At 43.8% G+C, this 21,236-nt stretch overlaps 1 long non-coding RNA gene across 4 annotated transcripts in view; it reads left to right on the plus strand.

Moving 5' to 3' along the window:
- Window positions 1-2,803: 2,803 nt before the first annotated feature.
- LOC309367360 overlaps window positions 2,804-21,236 on the plus strand; it is a 34,836-nt gene continuing 16,403 nt past the window's right edge. For 2 of the 4 annotated variants that reach the window (XR_014167083.1, XR_014167085.1), the window contains exons 1-4: window positions 2,804-3,179; window positions 6,340-6,448; window positions 7,490-7,560; window positions 15,872-15,948. This is a non-coding gene — a long non-coding RNA (uncharacterized lncRNA). Of the gene's footprint in view, window positions 3,180-6,339; window positions 6,449-7,489; window positions 7,561-15,871; window positions 16,148-21,236 lie in introns of those variants that run through there. The other 2 variants (XR_014167084.1, XR_014167086.1) reach the window with 2 other exon arrangements.

Raw genomic sequence — 21,236 nt, forward strand, 5'->3', positions numbered from 1 at the left:
GAGAAGCTGAGTACCGCTGGTTTAAACTGGTTCTGTTATCTCTTTCTGTCAAGGTCATGCTGAACCCAGAAGGAGCCTGGGTTTTACTTTCTGTTTCTATCTCCCTTCCTTCCGGTGTGGTGTTCTGTACATAGTATGCTATAATGTTAAGGTTTAGACTTATTATCAGTTATTGTAAGCTTAAGTTAAGTCTGCTGCAACTGGATTTCTTATGGACAGTGCCAATCCTGAATGTATTGGATTTGTGACCATTAAGCTCATTTTCCTTCAGCAGCAGTAAAGCTCTGTTGGATGAAATACAACTGCCACTGGTCTATTTTTTTGGGAATCCTGCAACGTGTTTAAGTTTTTACTCTGCTAACTATACATTGGGATCTACTCTGGATCAATATTGAGAAGAATTTTCATGGCAGGTCATGCGCCCATAATGTTTTTTTCTTTTTCCCTGCTGTTGTAAATAAAAATATGCCCTTTTCCCTTATGGGGTATCCAAGAGTCCATATAGAGTCCTTACATAGGTTCCCTATTGGTAGGAGAAAATAACAGAGGCCAACCAGAGAATATTGAGAAGCAAAGCAGCTAGTAAGCTTGATCTTTATTGATCTGTTGCAACAGGGTGCTCCCCTCACTCGCAGGAAAGGTGGAGGACCCCCAAAATTGCTGTGCAAAGGCTTATAAAGACTTGAAATTCCCATCCTCTAGATCAAGACCACCCCCAGAAACATTATGCATTCATCACAGAAGGGGTGTAACCTAAGACCACCCCTCAGATAAGGCGGTCTAAAACAGAACATTTGCATGTTGTTTTCTCCTGTCACTTTGTTTATTTCCTGTCTGGCAGGTTACTTGATTGGATTTCTTGGAGAGCCTTGGAAGTCTTTTGTAATGATAAGGCTCACACCCTTATTCAAACACAGATTAAGACAGGATTTGTGAAGGAAGAGACAATGGGGAAGCTTTTCCATTTTTACCATGCAGAGAAACATTTGCTCAGTTTAGGAATCAAAATGGTTCCAGGTTGGCTTTCCTGTGCTGATCTATGTACGTGTGGTTATGAATATTGCCATATATCTAAAACCATAAAATTCCTATCACACTGCGCTGATGGGTTCCTGAGGCTGAGCAGAGTGCTGAGGAAGTCTGGCTGTGCGGGATGCATTGTGCACTGAAACGTATCTTACTGCCTCACCTTGAATGTGACATGAGCCTTGCCACAAAGGATCCTGGCTTGTACCTAAGTAACATTTCATAATGGATGGATAATTCCTGGCCTTGCAGAGTTGACTTAATTAACTGTCATGCCACAGGGTGAAAGCCTGGCTACGTGGGCAGCCCCATTTATTCAATCTATTTCTAGCTGGGTACTCTTGCCTTTTGCTGGGAAAAAAGATGATCTTTAGAAGTTCTCAGAAATGCAAAGAAATACCTGACCTAATTAACACAATCTAGCGGCAATGTGGTCGCATCCAGGCTGACAGGGAATGAACTTCCCTTTCTTGAGAAATGAAAAAGGATATTTAATTACGGTGGGGCATGCTTGTCAGCGGATAATCATTTGTTCCTAATGAGTGGTCATCTGCCGATGTAAGGCTGTTACTTGTATTTTGAGATGGCGTTGGGTTCTGAAATTAATTAGCCACCAGGGATGTGCTGGGGTTGTCACCGCCACGCACACTAGGGTCTTCCCCCGGCCACGGCAAGAAAACTCTCTCATGGCTCAGAGCAAAGGCAAATCACACACGGGGTCTTGGGGGCACATGCAGAGTTCCAGCTGAACCAAGCTTTTCTGCAATTGTGTGTTGAGGATCACTGGTAGTGGTCCCCAGCTCACCGTTTGAGATGCACCACATTGATTGGGAAATCTCATCTGAGGGTGGGGTAGGGAGATCAGTGGTGGCTGGCAGCTGCATGCCTTGCTGGGGTGGGTCCGAACCAGTGGCAGCATAAGGGAGAATTTGTAGGGGGGGGGCAGTAGGTGCCAGCCCTGGTAGAATCTGCTGAGGTTATATCAGCTCTGGCAGCTCCTGAGTAGGCCTGGGATGCCTGCATTTAGAAATTGTTCCACGTTGCTCCTGCAGGCAAATGGATTAGTCCTTGTAAGCAAATTTTAAAAAAAATCAATCACTGTATAGTTCGTACCCCAAATGCTTTCAGTTTCAGGATTGCATATTTAGAGGCAATGAATGTGCATTCAGAGTACTTCCACAACACTTAAGATTTTGACATCTGCTTCACTCATGGGTTCTGTAGTGGTTCTCCCTGAAAAATCTCTCTCTCCTCATGTCCATTTGGAAATGCCCCCAAATCAATTCATTCTTCCCCTCCATATCTTTCTTCATTCCCCTGTATCAAGCATCCCCCAACTCCAGATGTTTTGGGACTACAATTCCCATCATCCCTGACCACTGGTCCTGTCAGCTAGGGATGATGGGAGTTGTAGTCCCAAAACATCTGGAGGGCCGAGTTTGGGGATGCCTGCTCTGTATTTTACCCAAGAAAACCTTCTTCACCAAAGCCTATGCTCTGTGCACTCATCCACTGAAGGACTGCAATAAGTAGAATTGTTCTGCCATTTTTTTAAAAGCTAAGGTATTGCCATTCCTTCACACACTTTTGCTGCCCCGATGACGTGAGAGAGAACCCCAAGAAACAGACCACCTTCCTTACATGATTCCTCTTTACAGCTGTTATGTGTTACTCCACCAACCTATTACCGTAATCTGATGTTAGTTATACAGCGTTGTTCACACTGACCATTTCCAGGAAGTGACCTTTTCCTTACATAACAGCCAGCATGGCTGACTTACTTTTAGCAGATGCTGGCACCCTGCTGGAAAATACGCTGCATTTAATGCTGATTCAGGTTGGCAGGTGTGATAATCAGCCTCCAGGATCACAGACTAGACTATTCAGAGACAGAAATTCTCCAGTAGCGGGAAGTCTAGGAAGGAGCCTAGCCTGAGGAAAAGCTGGCTTGCAATTTCTTCTCTAGACGAAATATTTTCTCGCAGAGATATTTTCTCCCTCCAGCTTGGGGCTGAAGAATTGTAGCAATATGTCTGAGCCAGACAGTAACTCTCTCTTTTTTTTAAAGGTCTCTGATCTCCACACATGCACTTCCTTCCATGGTCCAAGCATTAAGATTTCCTGCTGATGTGAGGGAAACTCATTACTAAAAGGTAATGGTAAAGGACCCTGGACGGTTAAGTCCAGTCACAGGTGACAATGGGGTTGTGGCGCTCATCTTGCTTCCAGGCTGAGGGAGCCGGCGTTTGTACACAGACAGCTTTCCAGGTCATGTGGCCAGCATGACTAAACCACTTCTGGTGCAATGGAACACTGTGATGGAAACAAGAGTGCACAGAAACCTTCCCACCACAGTTGTACCTATTTATCTACTGGCACTGGCATGCTTTCGAACTGCTAGATTGGCAGGATCAACGGGAGCTCACTCCGTCATGGGGATTCGAACCGCTGACCTTCTGATCGGCAAGCCCAAGAGGCTCAGTGGTTTAGACCAAAGTGCCACCCACATCCCAAACTGGTTGCTAACCTGTTTTCTAATCTACCTTGCAAAACTGCAGACGATAATACGTTAAATCTTGTGAGGGAAAGAGCTCTGTGTAGGTGGAGATCGCAAACCTGGTGTAAATATGGAGTGTCCTGGCCAAACGAGAGTGGAATTTCCAGCCCAAATGGGAAAGGTTTTATTGGCAGCACTGCAAAGGGTTTGGAATTCAATCTCTAGGATTCTGAACTTGATTGTCTGGAATGCCTCCAACTGTGGGAGCATAAGTAGCGACCTGAGTGATAGGCCACAGGTTCTGATTTTGCTCTCAATGCAAGCTAGCCATTTGGAGTGGTGGGATTCTGCAAGCATGTGGAAAGTCAAAGAAGACGGATCGGACATGAAATGTAGGCGGAGCCAGAATTTTAAAGAGGTGAGCCATGCTTTGGTTTCCAGCAGCCTTTGTCCAGTTTCCAGACACATGGTTGCATATGGCACACAATTTGGCAGCCCCAGGATTTTGCATAGAAATTTGGACCGGATGCGTTCCAGCAGTTGGTTAACTGCACCAATCCATAATGGAATGACACACAGGAGTTTGGGGGCTACTTTGGTGTTAGAGACCTGGAACCAACTGATTTCCTCTGTTTAAGAAGAAATGGGTGATAGCCAGAGCTAGAGTATATCTGCTCCATTAAATGCAAGCTTACAAATCCAGTCAAAACAAGAATTTGAACATATTGTAATAATAATAATAATAATAAAATAAAATAATAATAATAATAATAATAATAATAATAATAATAATAATAATTTATTATTTGTACCCCACCCACCTGGCTGGGTTTCCCCAGCCACTCTGGGCAGCTTCCACAAAGACCAAAAAGACACTAAGATGTCACACATTAAAAACTTCCCTAAACAGGGCTGCCTTAAGATGTCTTCTGAATGTCAGGTAGTTGTTTATCTCTTTGACATTTGGCAGGAGGGTGTTCCATAGGGCGGGCGCCACTACCAAGAAGGCCCTCTGCTTGGTTCCCTGTAGCTTTGCTTCTCGCAATGAGGAAACCGCCAGAAGGCCCTTGGCGTTGGACCTCAGCGTCCGGGCAGAACGATGGGGGTGGAGATGCTCCTTCAGGTATACTAGGCCAAGGCCATTTAGGACTTTAAAGGTCAACACCAACACTTTGAATTGTGCTCAGAAACGTACTGGGAGACAATGTAGGTCTTTCAAGACAGGTGTTATGTGGTCTTGGCGGCCACCCCCAGTCACCAGTCTAGCTGCCGCATTCTGGATTAGTTGTAGTTTCCGGGTCACCTTCAAAGGTAGCCCCACATAGAGCGCATTGCAGTAGTCCAAGCGGGAGATAACTAGAGCATGCACCACTCTGGCGAGACAGTCCGCGGGCAGGTAGGGTCTGAGCCTGCGTACCAGGTGGAGCTGGTAGACAGCTGCCCTGGATACAGAATTGATCTGTGCCTCCATGAACAGCTGTGATTCCAAAATGACCCCTAATATTAATACATTCCTAGCTTCATTGTACTTTTGGCATCACCCATGTAATTCCGCTTTGCAGCATAAATGGCAAAGGCTGGAGACAGTGGAGTGGCAAAGAGCTGCATTAACTCCTTATTCTATCGTTTTGCTAGAGGCTCCAGACCCAGATGTGTGTCTGCTTTGCCCCTGTGCAAACAGCATCTGCTCTGGTCCTTGCATATCAGCTGTGCCTCCAAGGAATGTTAATAATCTGGCTGTCATACAGATGCCTTTTGAAACTGCGATACTCTGCGTCTATCATACTCCAGGCCATTTAGCCTTCCTTCCCCCTTAACGAAAACGCCATTTTAATTGGATGCTGATTATTTATGATTAATGCGATAACAGGTTTGAATATAACCTTCAGATATATTCATGCACCAAAGAACCTCCATGGCAAGCACACATTTTCAAAATCAGACATTTATCATATAATTATTGAGGGCTTGAAGTGCCCAGCTTGCCTCCATGTCAGTGCTTTATGTATATTTTGTTAAAATTTACAGAACGGTAGCGGCAGCCAAAGCAAGAAAGGGCCTTGTGGCATTTTAAAAATGTATTATGACATTGACATAAAAGCTACGGGACAAGGATAACTGTGACTTTAAGGATGAATGGGAACCCTTAACAAAGTATCTGAAGTTGTAACAAAGTGAACTGGACTCCTTGGCAGGTTTTGAATAAACATTCACAAACTTTTTATTGATAATAATCAGCTAAATAGTTTGAGGATCTATACAACTTTGTAACATGCAGAAAACAGCATTCTTAGAGAAACCAAAGACTGGAACTGAGGGAAGTCGGGGGGTGGGGGTGGGTGGGTTTTGTGTGGGAGGGGGAGAGGGAGGGAAAATGGGGGGGGGGACACGGATGGTATGTTTTTGGATAATATGTCTTGTTATAATTTTGAATAAAAATAAAAATAAATAAAAATGTATTATGACATAAGCTTTCATGGACAAGAATGTATTTCACTGGATGCATGCAATGTAATCCAAAGTTGACAGGTAATATCATAAAGAGGGTAGTGGTAAGGAAACCTATAGGACCTGAATGGGAGTTGAATGCAAAAAGGTGCATTCTGTCAATTTTAGTTTCCCATTTTTTCAGTCTTAAGTTTAGTTCTCCATGTTTGCATCATCACTGGTGAAAACTCATCAGTGGATTTCTCCTAATCTGCATATCTTTGTATGCAACATTGTCTATTAAGCACATTTGCACAAAGCAACTCCCCTCAGTAAAATGCATTTTTGTATTCTTTTCACTAATATGTGCATGTTTATACGCACTTTAGGACATAGATTTTTGTACACATTATTTGGCATTGCAAAATTCAGAGGAGTGCGAATTGCAAAGGATGGCTCTGTTTCGACTTGTGTATTGTGTCTGAAGGCGGGAGTCAGGTAGGATCACATTTAAATCTCCTTTCCTTTCCTTTAATAATAATAATAATACAATAATGAAATAAATAGTTAACAATTTGCTGCCCTTTTATGACATATGACCCAGAAACTCCAGCGGGTGCAAAATGCCACAGCGAGACTCCTTATGGGGTCTTCGCTGCGAGATCATATTCATCCAGTACTATACAAGCTGCACTGGCTCCCGGTGGAGTACAGGATCAGGTTCAAGGTGCTGGTTTTAACCTTTAAAGCCCTAAACGGCCTAGGACCCTCGTACCTACGGGACCGCCTCTCCTGGTATGTCCCACAGAGAAATTTACGGTCTGCAAATAAAAACATCCTAAAGATCCCAGACCACAGAGAGGTTAGGCTGGCCTCAACTAGAGCGAGGGCTTTCTCGGCCACGGCTCCAATCTGGTGGAACGCTCTGTCACAAGAGACTAGGGCTCTGCGGGACCTGACATCTTTCCGCAGGGCCTGCAAGACAGAGCTGTTCCACCAGGCCTTTGGTCAGGGCGCAGCCTGGCCCCCCTCCTCTGGCAACCTGCACAGGATTTTGCTTGATGGTTGCCATTAATTTGATTTTAATTAATTTTATAATGAATGTTTTTAGAATGTTGAACTATTTTGACTGTTGTTAGCCGCCCTGAGCCCAGCTTCGGCTGGGGAGGGCGGGATATAAATAAAATTTATTATTTATTATTATTATATAAAACCAGCTGTTTAAGATGGTGGGGGTGCTTGGCTGGGTTGGCGCTTTCTATCTACTGCTGCAGAATTATCCCTCTGTTGGCAATATTCATTGAGAGATAGCTGTGAAGTACATGCCCTTGTACTTTACAGAACAACAAAGGCAGGTGAATTACATCATACCTCTTATGGCATCAGTTAGGTGTTCAAAGAAACTGTAGGCCGGAGTTCCTCAACAGATCTATTCAGGTAACAATTCTGAGCGGAAAGACCTCTGAAATCACCCTTTTGCAGTAAATAAATCTCCCAAAGCAGATTCTAGAGTACCTTTAACACAATGTCCTTGTCCAGGGTGCTGAACAAAGACAAGTTGCCATGTGAACCATTGCGTTTCGTCAAGAAGGACAGAGGCTGTTTAGCAGGTACAGATATTTTCAGCATAGCCACAGAAAATGTACTTCAATGGCATTCGTGCATTAAATAAGGAGTTCCACAAATCAGTTACCTTTTCCAATGTACCTCGGGTTACATATGCTTCAGGTTACATACGCTTCAGGTTACAGACTCTGCTAACCCAGAAATAGTGCTTCAGGTTAAGAACTTTGCTTCAGGATAAGAACAGAAATCAGGCTCCGGTGGCGCGGCGGCAGCAGGAGACCCCATTAGCTAAAGTGGCGCTTCAGGTTAAGAACAGTTTCAGGTTAAGAACAGACCTCCGGAACGAATTAAGTACTTAACCCGAGGTACCACTGTACATAACTTTTCCCCCTCTGTAGTCTCTTCTGAATGAGATGGTGACTCCTGTATAACTTGCATTTTCTGCTTAAAGAAATAACAAAGCCCTGGGTGGAATTCAGTGTTGAACGATGATGGATGTTTCAACTGCACAAGCATTTCAACTTGCCAGATGAAATGATCGCCCCTCTCCTCTCTCCATGCATTATTCCGGGGGTTCTCCGGTTCTTCTCCAGACCCAATTGCAAGGGGCATGTGAGGGGAGGAAAGCTCCACTATGCAAGCAGTAGTCCTTGCTCAGAGCTTCCACTGATGGTGCTCGGCAGGGGAATTCTGCACCCTTGGTTTCATTTTTTCAGTGCACTTTTGCTAAAGAAAACAAGAGTCGCATTCATTCTTCCCATTGAAGTTGGCAGGAGGTTTCCTAATTTTTTTATCTCATCCCTTGACTCGGCTATTTACATTTCCCCCTTCAGATTTATGAAATGATGTTTCTGGAATAGACCAGTGTAGGTCATGTGGGTCTGTTCTGTTCTTTCCAATCTCCCAAGGCTTTAGTTAATGCTTTCATTTGTGGCGCTTTCATCTTATTTTCCACCCTAGTATTCATTTTACCCATTACATCAAAGAGAGGGTCTAATGAGGTTCTGACTGATTCATCCAACTGTTGTCTTTTGGCCACTAATGACAGCAACTCTAAAGAAAATCTTGATGAGGTTTGCTATGTGAAAAATAGAAGCTTTGAGCTTAAAAATATATATAATCCTATGTGCTTCATTTTAATTTTGGTTCCTAGGCAACTTTCCTCATCCTGACAGCTGCAGCGAGCTGGATAGTGCCTCAGGCCAAGGATAGAATCCTATTTTAGTTAAAGCCCGAGCAAACATATTTCTGAAATTGGCCCATTTTGTGGAAGATTATCTTTCTGCTTTCTCCATCAAAAACTGAAAAGAAAACAGAATAAGATTTGGCATCCTAATTTTTACTGTAATTCAGGTTTAGTATTGTATCTTCGATTGGTTTCTGAGGAAATTGGGTAAGGCCCAGCTGTTCAGGTATTTGAAACACACAGTCTCTTGCCTCTGATGAAGTGGGCTCTGGTTCACAAATGCTTACTTTAAAAAAACATATTTAATATGCCACAAGAATCTCTGTTGATTTTGCTTCAATGGATGGAGGCTCAAAGCTGACAGTTAGCCAGAAGCCAGCTGAGGGGGTAAGGAGCTCAGGAACATGTCCTCTGCTGGTGGAGAGAAACTCCATCCATGGAATAACACCCATATTTCTGGAGGAGCCTCCCATTTGCCCAAGGAAAGCTCTGCAGGTGCAGATGGTGGTGGCGGTGGCAAGTGGTGTGTGTGGAGGATCCAAGGGCCAACTTACACTCACAAAATACAAAAAGGGGGGATGGGCCACGACAGTACCAATCCTGAAGCTGGTGTAGTTCTTTTTTATAATTTTTTTTATTAATTTTAACATATAAATTGTAAAATGTACCACAAAACTTATCACTTATACAATCTTTTTAGACTTCCATCAGTACCTCTGATGATTCACCGTTTTAACCACTTCTTATGCATTTCTTAACTTTATATTGCCTTTACATCTCTTAACAAATCATCCTCCCCCTTGTCCATGTTTACAATATTCCTCACAAAAACTTCTTGCAACCCTACAAACGTCGTCTGTTCTTCACAATTACTTTTCATATAGTCCGTAAATTTACTCCAGTCTTCCGTGAATTTCTGGTCTCGCCGGTTTTGAATCCTTCCTGTTAGTTTATCTAATTCTGCATAGTCCATTAACTTCGTCCTCCATTCTTCAATCGTCGGTAACTCTTCTTCCATTTTTGGGCCAATAATATTCTTGCTGCTGTTATTGCATATAAAAAGAGCTTACATTCCTTTCTATTTATGTCACTCCCCACAATGCCCAATAGAAATGCTTCTGGTTTCTTTATAAATGTATATTTCAACATTTTTTTCCAACTCATTATATATCATCTCCCAGAAGCATTTCACCTTTTTACATTCCCACCACGTGATAAAATATTCCCTCTTTTTCTGAAGCTGGAGTAGTTCATACCCCCCCAGTGGAATACTGTGTCCCATTCTGAGTGCCACAGTTTAAGAAGGATGTTGACAAGCTGGAGCGTGTGCAGAGGAGGTTGACCAAGATGACCAAGGGTCTGGAAACCAAGTCTTATGAGGAACGGTTGAGGGAGCTGGACGTGTTTAGCCTGGAAAAGAGGAGAGTGAGAGGAGATCTGACAGCCATCTTCAAATCTCTCAAGGGCTGTCACATGGATGATGGAGCAAGCTTGTATTCTACTGCTCCAGAGGGTCAGACTGTTACGATATAGAAGCAATGCAGCTGCAAAGTGCTAGCTTGAAAACAAAACATGATGGGAATGTTGGGACTGTTCCGTGGGAAACAGAGGGACAGTCAATTCACAGTGCGAAGCACCGGAATTAGCTCAGAGCTGTACAGGAAGTACAGGAAGTGTTTGTCTCTAGACTGCTGGAGTTTGAAGAGAGCAGTCATGTTTTTTGTAATGCTTCAAAGACAGAAATAAAGGCATGAAAATACGTTTCTGTCTATCTCTTTCTCCTGCCAGGGGGGGCAGGAAAGAGGGGGGGTGTTCTTCTCACGGTGAGAAGGATTGCCTATTGCGACCTAGCCTGGATCTTGCTGGGGAATGCAGGCAGGGAGGTCATCAGGAGATCAAGCCGGGTGCCTGGGAGAGATGCCAGTGTCTCCTGATATTGGCTTGATTTCCAACACAGACTTGAACCAGTGGCTTCAAGTTACAAGAAAGCAGATTCCAACTAAACATCAGCAAGACCTTTCTGACAGTAAGAGCTGTTTGATAGTGCAACAGTCTTCCTTGGGAGGTTTTGGGCTCTCCTTCATCGGTGGTTTTTAAGCAGAGGTTGGAAGGCCATCAGTCATGGGGCTATGGCTGAGATTCCTGCATTGCAGGGGGTTGGACTAGATGATCCTCAGGGTTCCTTCCAGCTCTATGGTTCTCTGATTCTGTGGTGTGCATGCAAGGTAAAATGAATAAGAAAATAAAAGGCTGCCCTTTGCCTCTCCCTCTGATCACAATAATTTTGCAGGTTATAGGATGTGGCAGTAGCATTCTCCCACTGCCACCACAGCTAACCTTCCCAAACCCACTAGCTGACCCTCTGATAACCATGTTGTTGTTATTGTTTAGTCATTTAGTTGTGTCCGACTCTTCGTGACCCCATGGACCAGAGCACGCCAGGCACTCCTGTCTTCCACTGCCTCCCGCAGTTTGGTCAAACTCATGCTGGTAGCTTCGAGAACACTGTCCAACCATCTCGTTCTCTCCTCGTGCCCTCCATCTTTCCCAACATCAGGGTCTTTTCCAGGGAGCCTTCTCTTCTCATGAGGTGGCCAAAGGCTCTATCCTTCCAGTGAGCACTCAGGGCTGATTTCCTTCAGAATGGATGGTGTCAGGGAACTGCCATCGGAGCCAGAGGTGGAGGGAAGGCTCCAGAGCGATGCCGGAGAGGGTCCCAGCAGGGAGAGAGGCAGCTCATCTGCTGGGGAAGGAAATCAGCGTAACACCAGGGGTGAAGGGGGGCAGATGAGGGAAGCGGAGAGAAGGCTCCAGGACTCTTCACCGGAGACCAGTGGGGAGAGCGCGGGTACTCTGCTGCCCACACCCTCCCTGCGCAGAAGACTTCCGCGCAGGGAGAGTAGGAGGAGACTTGGCGTCAAAGAACTTCTTTGCTGGAAGAAGTTCAAGAAATGCCCACTGACGGATTCTGCCAGAGACTGAGACAGCCACAAAGTGAAGGGCTGTCCAGACAGAAAGGGTTCAACCAGGTAACCTAGCCAGGAGTGGCGGCAACTTACGCACGAGCAACCCCTAGAACCATTACGGATGGGTTTGATCTTCTTGCAGTCCATGGGACTCTCAAGAGTCTCCTCCAGCACCATAATTCAAAAGCATCAACTCTTCGGCGATCAGCCTTCTTTATGGTCCAGCTTTCACTTCCATACATCACTACTGGGAAAACCATGGCTTTTACTATACGGACCTTTGTTGGCAAAGTGATGTCTCTACTTTTTAAGATGCTGTCTAGCATACACTCTCGCAAACCGTGTAGTTTGAGAAAATATATAAATATATTTTCTAAGCCAAACCTGGAGATGTGAAATGAAACAGTCCCTCTGTAGCCCACCACTTTCATCTCTCTGTAAAACAGATGAAAAAGGTTTTAAATAAAGCACATAGATTCAATTGTAAAAATGGCTTCCCCGCCCCCCTGACTTGTGACTCACATTAATGGCGTTCACAAGTTCTGAGTTTCAGGTAAAAAGAGTTCCTGCTATTGTTCTTCTTCAGAAGTTGACTGGGGCTCATTCAGGCAGTGAGTGTGTTTGCCTGCTCTGAACAGAAAACACATTCTATTATCCATCCATTTCTCTTGAAGTATGTGTGTTTGGGGCAGCAGAGGGGTGGGGGGAGTGATGATACAGAAGGGCTAGCTCATGCTTTTATGCCCTCAACCATATCCCTGGCAGTTGGCCTGCAAAAATACAGTGGTACCTCGGGTTAAAAATTCATTCCAGAGGTCCATTCTTAACCTGAAACTGTTCTTAACCTGAGGCACCACTTTAGCTAATGGGGCCTCCCACTGCCGCCATGCTGCCGCTGTGCGATTTCTGTTCTTATCCTGAAGCAGAGTTCTTAACCTGAGGTACTACTTCTGGATTAGCGGAGTCTGTAACCTGAAGCGTCTGTAACCTGAGGTACCACTGTATAGCAATAGCCAGTGTTCCCAGGCACTGTAGGGTTAGGTTGCTTTATAGAATAAAGTATTATTTTTAAGGAACTTTTTAGATTAGGGGGAGCAGCTACTTTTCCAGGAGATTGGAGGAGAAGCAACGGAGAGTTAATGAGGCTGAGAATTATAAAAGCAAAGCAGAAAAACAGGGAGGAAAAGCTGGCTGCTGCAGAGCAAACTGCTTTTGAGCAAATCTTCTCGTGAGCAAAGACAGGATAAAAATTGCAGGACAAAATGCATTAGGGGGAAACACTATACTGGACACACAAACACAACCCGCCACCCTGGCACTTCAAAACAACATAAATTTGCACACGTTAAGCTTATGTGAAAAAATCATTTATTTGAAAAGGTGCAGTTCTCCCAGCTTAAAAAAAAAAAAGATGTCAGCGCTGCACAGATATCCTAGAGTTTGTAGCAGTCTCTGAAGAGAACACATTCAAATAACAAATTCCCAGCTTATTAGCGCTATAAAACACACACACACACAGACAGACAGCAAGGGGAAAGAGAAACAAACAGCCTGGAACATGGACTACTCATGAAGAGAAACTGCATGTTTCTGTTATGGATTCTACAAAAGTCCACATTGCTCAAGGCAGGGTTTTTTTTGGGGGGGGGGGAGAATAGTGCAAAACCATTAAAAAAAAAAGAAGACCAAAATGTTATCATGTTACAAAGGTCAGGTGAGACTTATAGAATTCCAAAAGGAGGTTCCCTGTTGCATATCTCACCTTTCTGACACGATGAAAGGGTTGGCTAATGTAAAATGCATGTGTTGAAATGTTCTATATAAAACCTGCCTTCCACCCTGGTTGCTTTTGAAAATACATAGTACTCGCTCCCAGTGCTTTGACCCCAAATCTGCTTTTATATGAATGGAAAAGAGTTGTGCTCTCACGGCGGGGGGTGGGGGGGTGGAGGAGGGGGGGGACAATCCTTCCTAGTCACTGCAGCTCCACTCCCCTATCCCATAATGTTCTGAAGGGTCCTATAATCCTAAGGCGGAGCCTTTTAGGTGGGCACAGACAGCGGCGTAGCTAGCCACTCGGGTGTCTGGTCTGGGGCATGTCCTGCAGCTGGGGGCAGGGCGATCCGCACCCATGGGGGCGGGGCAATCTGCCCCTGGGGCAGGGCAATCTCCCCATGGGGGTGGGGTGAGCCTCTCCGACACTTAGAACCTCTCCGCTGCCACCCCCCTCAGCTCTAGGGCGGCTGAGGGAGAGGCAGTGGGCAGGCGCAAGTCCCACACTGCTGTTTCAGGCAGCCCGGAACCTGCGGGCACCTAAGCCACCACGTCACTCCTTAAAGGTTTTGTGAGTCCATTTTTTTAAAAAAAACACACACCTCATTTTGTCACCCCCCCTCAGTGCTGACATGCGGGGCGGACTGAAGCCCCCGCACCCCCTTCCTCCACCATTGGGCACAGAGGGATGTGGTGGGGAAGGGGGTCAGGAAAAAATGGGGGACCTGTCTTGTGTAAAGGGGAGAATCCGTACATCTCATGCACAATTACCTTTGGATACCATCTATAGAAATTTGCGAGTACCTGGAACTAGCAAAACTAATGGATGTAATAAGGACAAAATCCAAAACCATTGTTATGAAGCAATGGGAGTTCTTAAATGATTATTTCCAAAAACAGGGCTCAATTATAAAAATCTGGTTGTGTTTAGAATAATCTTGTGCATAATATAAAAAATATAAAGTGAGACATTAAGGAAATCCTTAAGGGAAAATATGAAGAACAGAGGATTTGACGAATGGATTATTAAAAACGTGTGAGGCAAACGGTGGAAGTCTTTTAAAAAACAACAACACATTTTAAGGTAGATAAGGACAAGATGAAATTATACAATTGAATATAAATATAGATGGGAAACGGCTATGTATAGTGAATACTTATCTACTTTTAAAAAGTTTCACCTATGATCCTTTTCTTTTACTTCTTTATTTTTTCTTTGTTCTTTTTTTCTTTTTTCTGATATCTTTCATTTCACTCCTTTATTGTGAGTAGCATTTTATAGAAGTATAAATAACTGTAAATATGAAAAGAGGCAAAGTATTCTCTAATTTTTTTCCTTGGTTATATGTATTTTCTTTTTCCTTTGTATTTTCTTTTGTTGTAAATATGTATGTTTTCTAATTTGCACTTAATAAAAATTATTAAATAATAATAATAAAAATTCCTCGGTTGTGTAAGAACACAGAGGTGAAGGGGATCATGTTTGAAAAGAACCATTTTTTAAAAAAGAATGTAAACATTGTCAGGGATCTAAGAAAAATGATCAGTGCCATTTTTTGAGTGGATGATATGTATTCAGCTGAGCTTTGTTGAACTTATTGAATTTACTTTATTTCCCCCCCCCCCCACAGTCATGAACTCTTAAAACCCACTCCAACCTTTGCAGGTGTTTAGCTGAGCAGGATACAATGAGAAAATGCTTTAGAAACTTGGAAGGTTTGTGGGCTACATTGTGAGATGCATCCCTCAGTCACTCTAGACTAGTCATGTGCCATTGTGCTGGTCCAGGGGGGAGGTTACCGTGGGGCCAGGTCCAGGACCTGAGTTGAGGGTCAGCAGACAGTCCTCCACAGGCGAAGCGGGGTCCACAGCGAGAAGCCGGGCAAGGACAGGAACTCTGGGGGAACAGGACTGGATGCTGGCCAAAACAGCTCTTTGACGACGTTGCTCCTGCAACCTGGGACCGGGCTGACTGGCCTTTATCTTCTCTGAGGCCAGGGGCAGTCCCGGCCCCCAGGAGACCCGCCTCTCCTGGCCTTAAGGCAAGCACTCCTCCTGGGAGATACCAGTTCCCTTTGCCTCTCTGCCCTGAGCCTCTGCAGTTCAGGAGAGGCTGAAGGGTTACTGGACCCAGGGGGAGACTCACCTGTAGGCACTGAGTTCTCAACCACCTCCGGAGCCAGAGTGGATTCACCTGGTGCCTGCTCCTGAGGATCCGGCACAGGTGTAGGCGCTTCAGAATCAAGGCCCTGCCCCAGCTCAGCCGACCCCAGAGGCAGGGACTCCTGTGCAGGCTGGGATTCCTCCGGTTCAGCCTCTGAATCGGATTCCCAGGCCATCACAGCCATACAGATAATAACAGGAAGCTGTGTATGTGCATTTCAACAAACCAATGTAGCCTTCTCTGTATCATTTCCTTGTTTGTGGAAGGTTCTTCTTGGGATGGTGCAAGTATCTCTCTCATCATTAACATTCAGGAATGCGCTGCAGCATTCCTGTTCGCTCAGGTATTTGATGCTTGAAATACATTGTTCCTGGAAACTTTGAAAGTGTTAGCAGTGGGGATGTGCAGCCGTTTTTAAAGTATATGCTAGTATTTTGCTATTTAATGTTTATTTAATGTTTTTGTTGTAAATATGTTTCTATTTTATGTTTTAACTTAGTGAAAGTGTCTAGCTGAAGTCTTATCCAACTGACCTGGGTATAAAAATATTGATTATATGGGACTGGCAGAAATGACTGGCAGAATCTGAGACCAGGGAAGAGAGACAGCGGAAGAAGATTGGAAGAAATTTAAGGACTATCTTGGGAAATACTACAAAGTTAATGAATGTGAGAATGATGTTGGTTAGAAATTAAGTGGTTTTCAGCTGTAATGATTAAAATAATGGGGGGGGGGGAGAAAGAAAGGTTGAAAATTAAGTGAAAATCAATTGTGAGGATTTGCTGAATTAATAATTTGAATTGGAATACAAAAAGGGGAGGTATGAGGAGGTCTGGGAAGTAAGTTATAAGAAAATAAGTGAATGGAATTTTTTGTGTTTTTAAATTGTTTTTAGTTTTGTATTTTTGTATTTTTGTTATTTTTTCTGTTTGTGTTTTTTTATTATTGTTTTTGTATAACCTTTGAAATGTTAATAAATATCTTATAAAAAAAAAGACCTGGGTATAAAAATACAGTGGTACCTCGGAAGTCGAACGGAATCCGTTCCGGAAGTCCGTTTGACTTCCAAAATGATCGGAAACCAAGATGCGGCTTCTGATTGGCTGCAGGAAGCTCCTGTAGCCAATCGGAAGCCATGTCGGACGTTTGGGTTCCAAATAATGTTTGCAAACCAGAACACTCACTTCCAGGTTTGCAGCGTTTGGGAGCCAAAATGTTGGACTCGCAAGGCGTTCGGGATCCAAGGTATGACTGTACTAGAATCACAGAACTGTAAAGTTGGAAGGGACCACAAGGGTCATCTGGTCCAGTGTTCCCCAACCCTGGGTCCCCAGATGTTTTCAGACTCCAATTCCTATCACTCCTGACCACTGGTCTTGCTAGCTAGGAATTATGGGAGTTGTAGTTCAAAAACAGCTGGAGACCCAAGGCTGGGAAACACTGTACTAGTCCAACCCTCTGCAATGCAGAAATCTTCTGCCCAATGTGACCCTGAGATTATGAGTACCAGCCTCTACCAACTGAGCTATCCCAGAAATCCACTGAGATCAGTGGTATAAACAAATATGATTAGGACTAGGCATAGACATGGGTGGCACTGTGGGTTAAACCACAGAGCCTAGGACTTGCTGATCAAAAGGTCGGTGGTTCAAATCCCCACGACGGGGTGAGCTCCCGTTGCTCGGTCCCAGCTGATGCCCACCTAGCAGTTTGAAAGCATGTCAAGTGCAAGTAGATAAATAGGTACCGCTCCAGCGGAAAGGTAAACAGCGTTTCCGTGCGCTGCTCTGGTTCGCCAGAAGTGGCTTAGTCATGCTGGCCACATGACCCGGAAGCTGTACGTCGGCTCCCTCGGCCAATAAAGCGAGATGAGCGCCGCAACCCCAGAGTCGGCCACGAATGGACCTAATGGTCAGGGATCCCTTTACCTTTACTTATAGACCAATTCAGTTAGTGGTAGGCTACTGAAAATGGTTCGTAGATTGTTGCCGCTGCGCACACACATGCATACTATTTTCTCTGTATGATAATCAGAGAGCCGCTGAAATTTTGTAAGCAAAACATTTTGTCACTGAACTGTAATTCACCATATATTTATTTTTGCGGGGATGAAAATTGTAATTAAACCCAGTGGCATTTCAGCTTTCGGAACGGGACTGATAACACCTAGGTTAATCAGATTTGAATGTGAAAAGTCCCATCCGGAGAATTGAAAAGAGGCGATTTGCAAATGATTTGCATCTAAAAGCAACTGTTTCCTAGATACCATTAAAGCAGACACTTCAGGAAATAGGATTTGTTAGACATGTTAAGTGAATTATAGCCTCAAAATAACAAATTGACATTTTACAGTGTAAATCAAGATTTCTCATGTAATTAGCTCACAATTCATCATGCTTGTTCTCTGCACTATCCCAATGAATTGGGACCCTGATATTTGATTCATAGTTACCAAAGGCAATGAGAATCACCCCCCACTTTAATTCTACCCAGGAATAAGTCATTGTGCAAATATTTGTGGGAGTGAGAATTCTATGTCCAAAGATTTCTGCTCTTTATAAATCAAGGAGAGCCTACAAGGAGGAGAAAAAGACAATTGTGTCACCCTGTAGCAACTTCTCATTATAAACTCTGACAGAAGGCAGTTTCAGTCCTGTGGCCAGACTGAAGTGAACTGGATTTTACCCAGAATGTGGGTAACTGAGTTGAGTGGAACTTCATTATTGGTACTGGAGAATATATATTGAGTTGAGGAGTGAGGAAGAAGCTGTAAGTGAATTTAATGTTTTAAGTGCAAGAAAGAAAAGAGGTGACACTTCACAAATGTGGGCTGCCACCCCTTCTTCCTCTGGATTTTTGCACATTTGGGATGGAGAGCAAGTTTGTTTATTTACTTTGTACTGGGATGTCTACCCTGCATCCCAGTCAAAGCCCTGGAGCTACAATTATGCATACACTAGATCTACTTTATTATTAATCCACAGGGAATTTCATCCAAAGTTACCCAGTCATTTTAATTTGATGACACGGACAATATTCAAAGCAACTTATAGTTTCCATAATGTAAAGCACAAGATCAAAAATCTCAATTAAAAGACACCATTGAGCACTGAAATACCCCCCCAATTATTATTATTATTTTAAATGTCAACAAAACTAATACAGGATAAGGAACCATTAAACAAGAGTCAACCAACAGTTTGAGAAAATAGCTGTGACTCAGCACATCACAAGAAGTTCTAATGTGACTCAGCACATCACAAGAAGTTGCGGCTTTACCAAAACTGAGTTTAAGATTTGATCATTCACACACACACAAACACACTGCCGCCGCCCTCTTTTCTCATCTTTGGAAGGTTATTCAATTTACATATAGATGAGTTTTAAGCCATTAGCAGGACTTTTTGTATCATGCAAACTTCATTTAAAATGCTAATCTTTGGGAAAGTGGCAGAGAAGCATACCATTTTAGATCTCTCTCTGATGGTAGGTATGTCACGTGGAAGCAAAATATTTTGTGAGTGCTTGCTTTTAAATGATTTTAAGGAAGGAAAGCCGTAAGATACCTGGAGGAACATATGCACAGAACGCGATGAAACATTTCCACTTGTGTTTATTGTGGGTGAGACTTACAACAAGCCAAAGCTTGTGACACATTTTGCAGATGGCAAACACATTCCTACAGCAGCTAGAAAAGACTTTCCTATCCCCAAATTTCATTACTATTACTACTACTACAGGGGACACGGGTGGTGCTGTAGGTTAAATCACAGAGCCTAGGACTTGCTGATCAGAAGGTCAGCGGTTCAAATCCCCGCAACAGGGTGAGCTCCCGTTGCTCGGTCCCTGCTCCTGCCAACCTAGCAGTTCAAAAGCACATCAAAGTGCAAGTAGATAAATAGGTACCGCTCTGGCAGGAAGGTAAACGGCATTTCTGTGCGCTGCTCTGGTTCACCAGAAGCGGCTTAGTCATGCTGGCCACATGACCCGGCAGCTCCCTCGGCCTATAAAGCGAGATTAGCACCGCAACCCCAGAGTCGGCCATGACTGGACTTAACGGTCAGGGGTCCCTTTACTACTACTATTACTACATCATTATTAGTTACCTACCCTTCACCAAAAGGTCCCAGGTGGGCTACAAAACAGAAAGCAACTATGTCAAAAATCATAATAAACATAGCATTAAAACAAGAGTCATTAAAACCATAGGCCAGCAGTTGCCTTTTTGGACAAATGGGCACATTTCAAATTTTGAGAGAGTGCTGTGGGCACCAGTCACAATATAGTTGCCATGGCGGCATGGCACAATACAAAATGGCTGCCATGCGGGGCATGGCATAACATAAAATTGGAGGAAGCACAATCATAGTGATGCTTTTCTCTTAGTTGTAGATCCACACAAGAAAAGGCTTAACCTACCAAATTTCTGCCTGCCACACAGCTATTAAAGGCACAAGACATACCCTCCAACATTTCTGTAATGAAAATAGGGACGTCCCATTCCATAATGATAATTTTATTATTTATACCCCACCCATCTTACTGGGTTGCCGCAGCCACTCTGGGCAGCTTCCAACATATATAAAAACATAATAAAACATTTTTAAAAACACATTCTCTATACAGGATTGCCTTCAGACGGTTCAGGGGTCAGATAACATCATACCCTCCAACATTTCTCCAATGAAAATAGGGAGATCCTAAGGAAAAGCAGAACATTCTAGGGTCAAATCAGAAACTGGGGCAGCTTCTCTAAATCAGGAGCATCCCTGGAAAATAGGAACACTTGGAGAGTCTGCAGAAGATGTTTTCCTCCAATGCCAACTCTAAATCAAAACCTTGGCTGCTATACTGTCACCACATCTGGGAGTAAGACTCATTAAACACAAGGAGACTTACTTCTGTGTAGATATCTGAAATATACTCGGAGTCAAGAGTGGATTTTATGCTCTTTATTGAGCTCATAGTGGTGAGGAGGAATGGATGTTCCCCCAAAATGTCTGCTTTATATACATTATTTACACAATGGGCCCCACGTGATTGGCTAATTCCGGGATTCACCTGTAGGCCAATCAGGTTGCAGATTCACTTCCACCTGGAGCTGGATTGGGTGGCTGCTGTGGACCAATCAGACTGCTGCATTCTGAATCCTATTGTTCTAGGATCAATCAGACTGCTGCCTTTTGGATCCTATTCAGCTCAGTACATGACAATATCTTTACCAATGTACTGCAAGCCAACTGTGCAATGAATTCCTAACCTAGTTTTTAGCTCCTGCAGAACACATGGCTAAGCTACCCTATACAACTTTTATGGTTTTCTAAGGAGCAATGGAAGTTCATGAGCACCTGAATGTTTTAACTAGCTAATTCCAAATTCTGCAGTTCCAGCCTTTAAAACCTTACGTGGGGAGGTTATCATTCAAGAAGGAAATTGAGGGAAAGATGAGTGCTATGCAAATGCTTTGACAGACAGTTCAGCAAGTCCCACCTTGCCTGCAGGCTGCTCTCAGTGGCTTGTGAAGCTCCCAGAAAATGAGACCAGCAAATCTGCTAAATGCAAATATATGTGCAGTTAACTGTGTTAACTGGGTGGCCTGTGCTGTAGCGGGAGGATAGGGGCCACCATACA

The sequence above is a fragment of the Podarcis melisellensis genome, assembly GCF_964234715.1.
Source record: "Podarcis melisellensis genome assembly, chromosome: 3".
Taxonomy (NCBI): Eukaryota; Metazoa; Chordata; class Lepidosauria; order Squamata; family Lacertidae; genus Podarcis; species Podarcis melisellensis.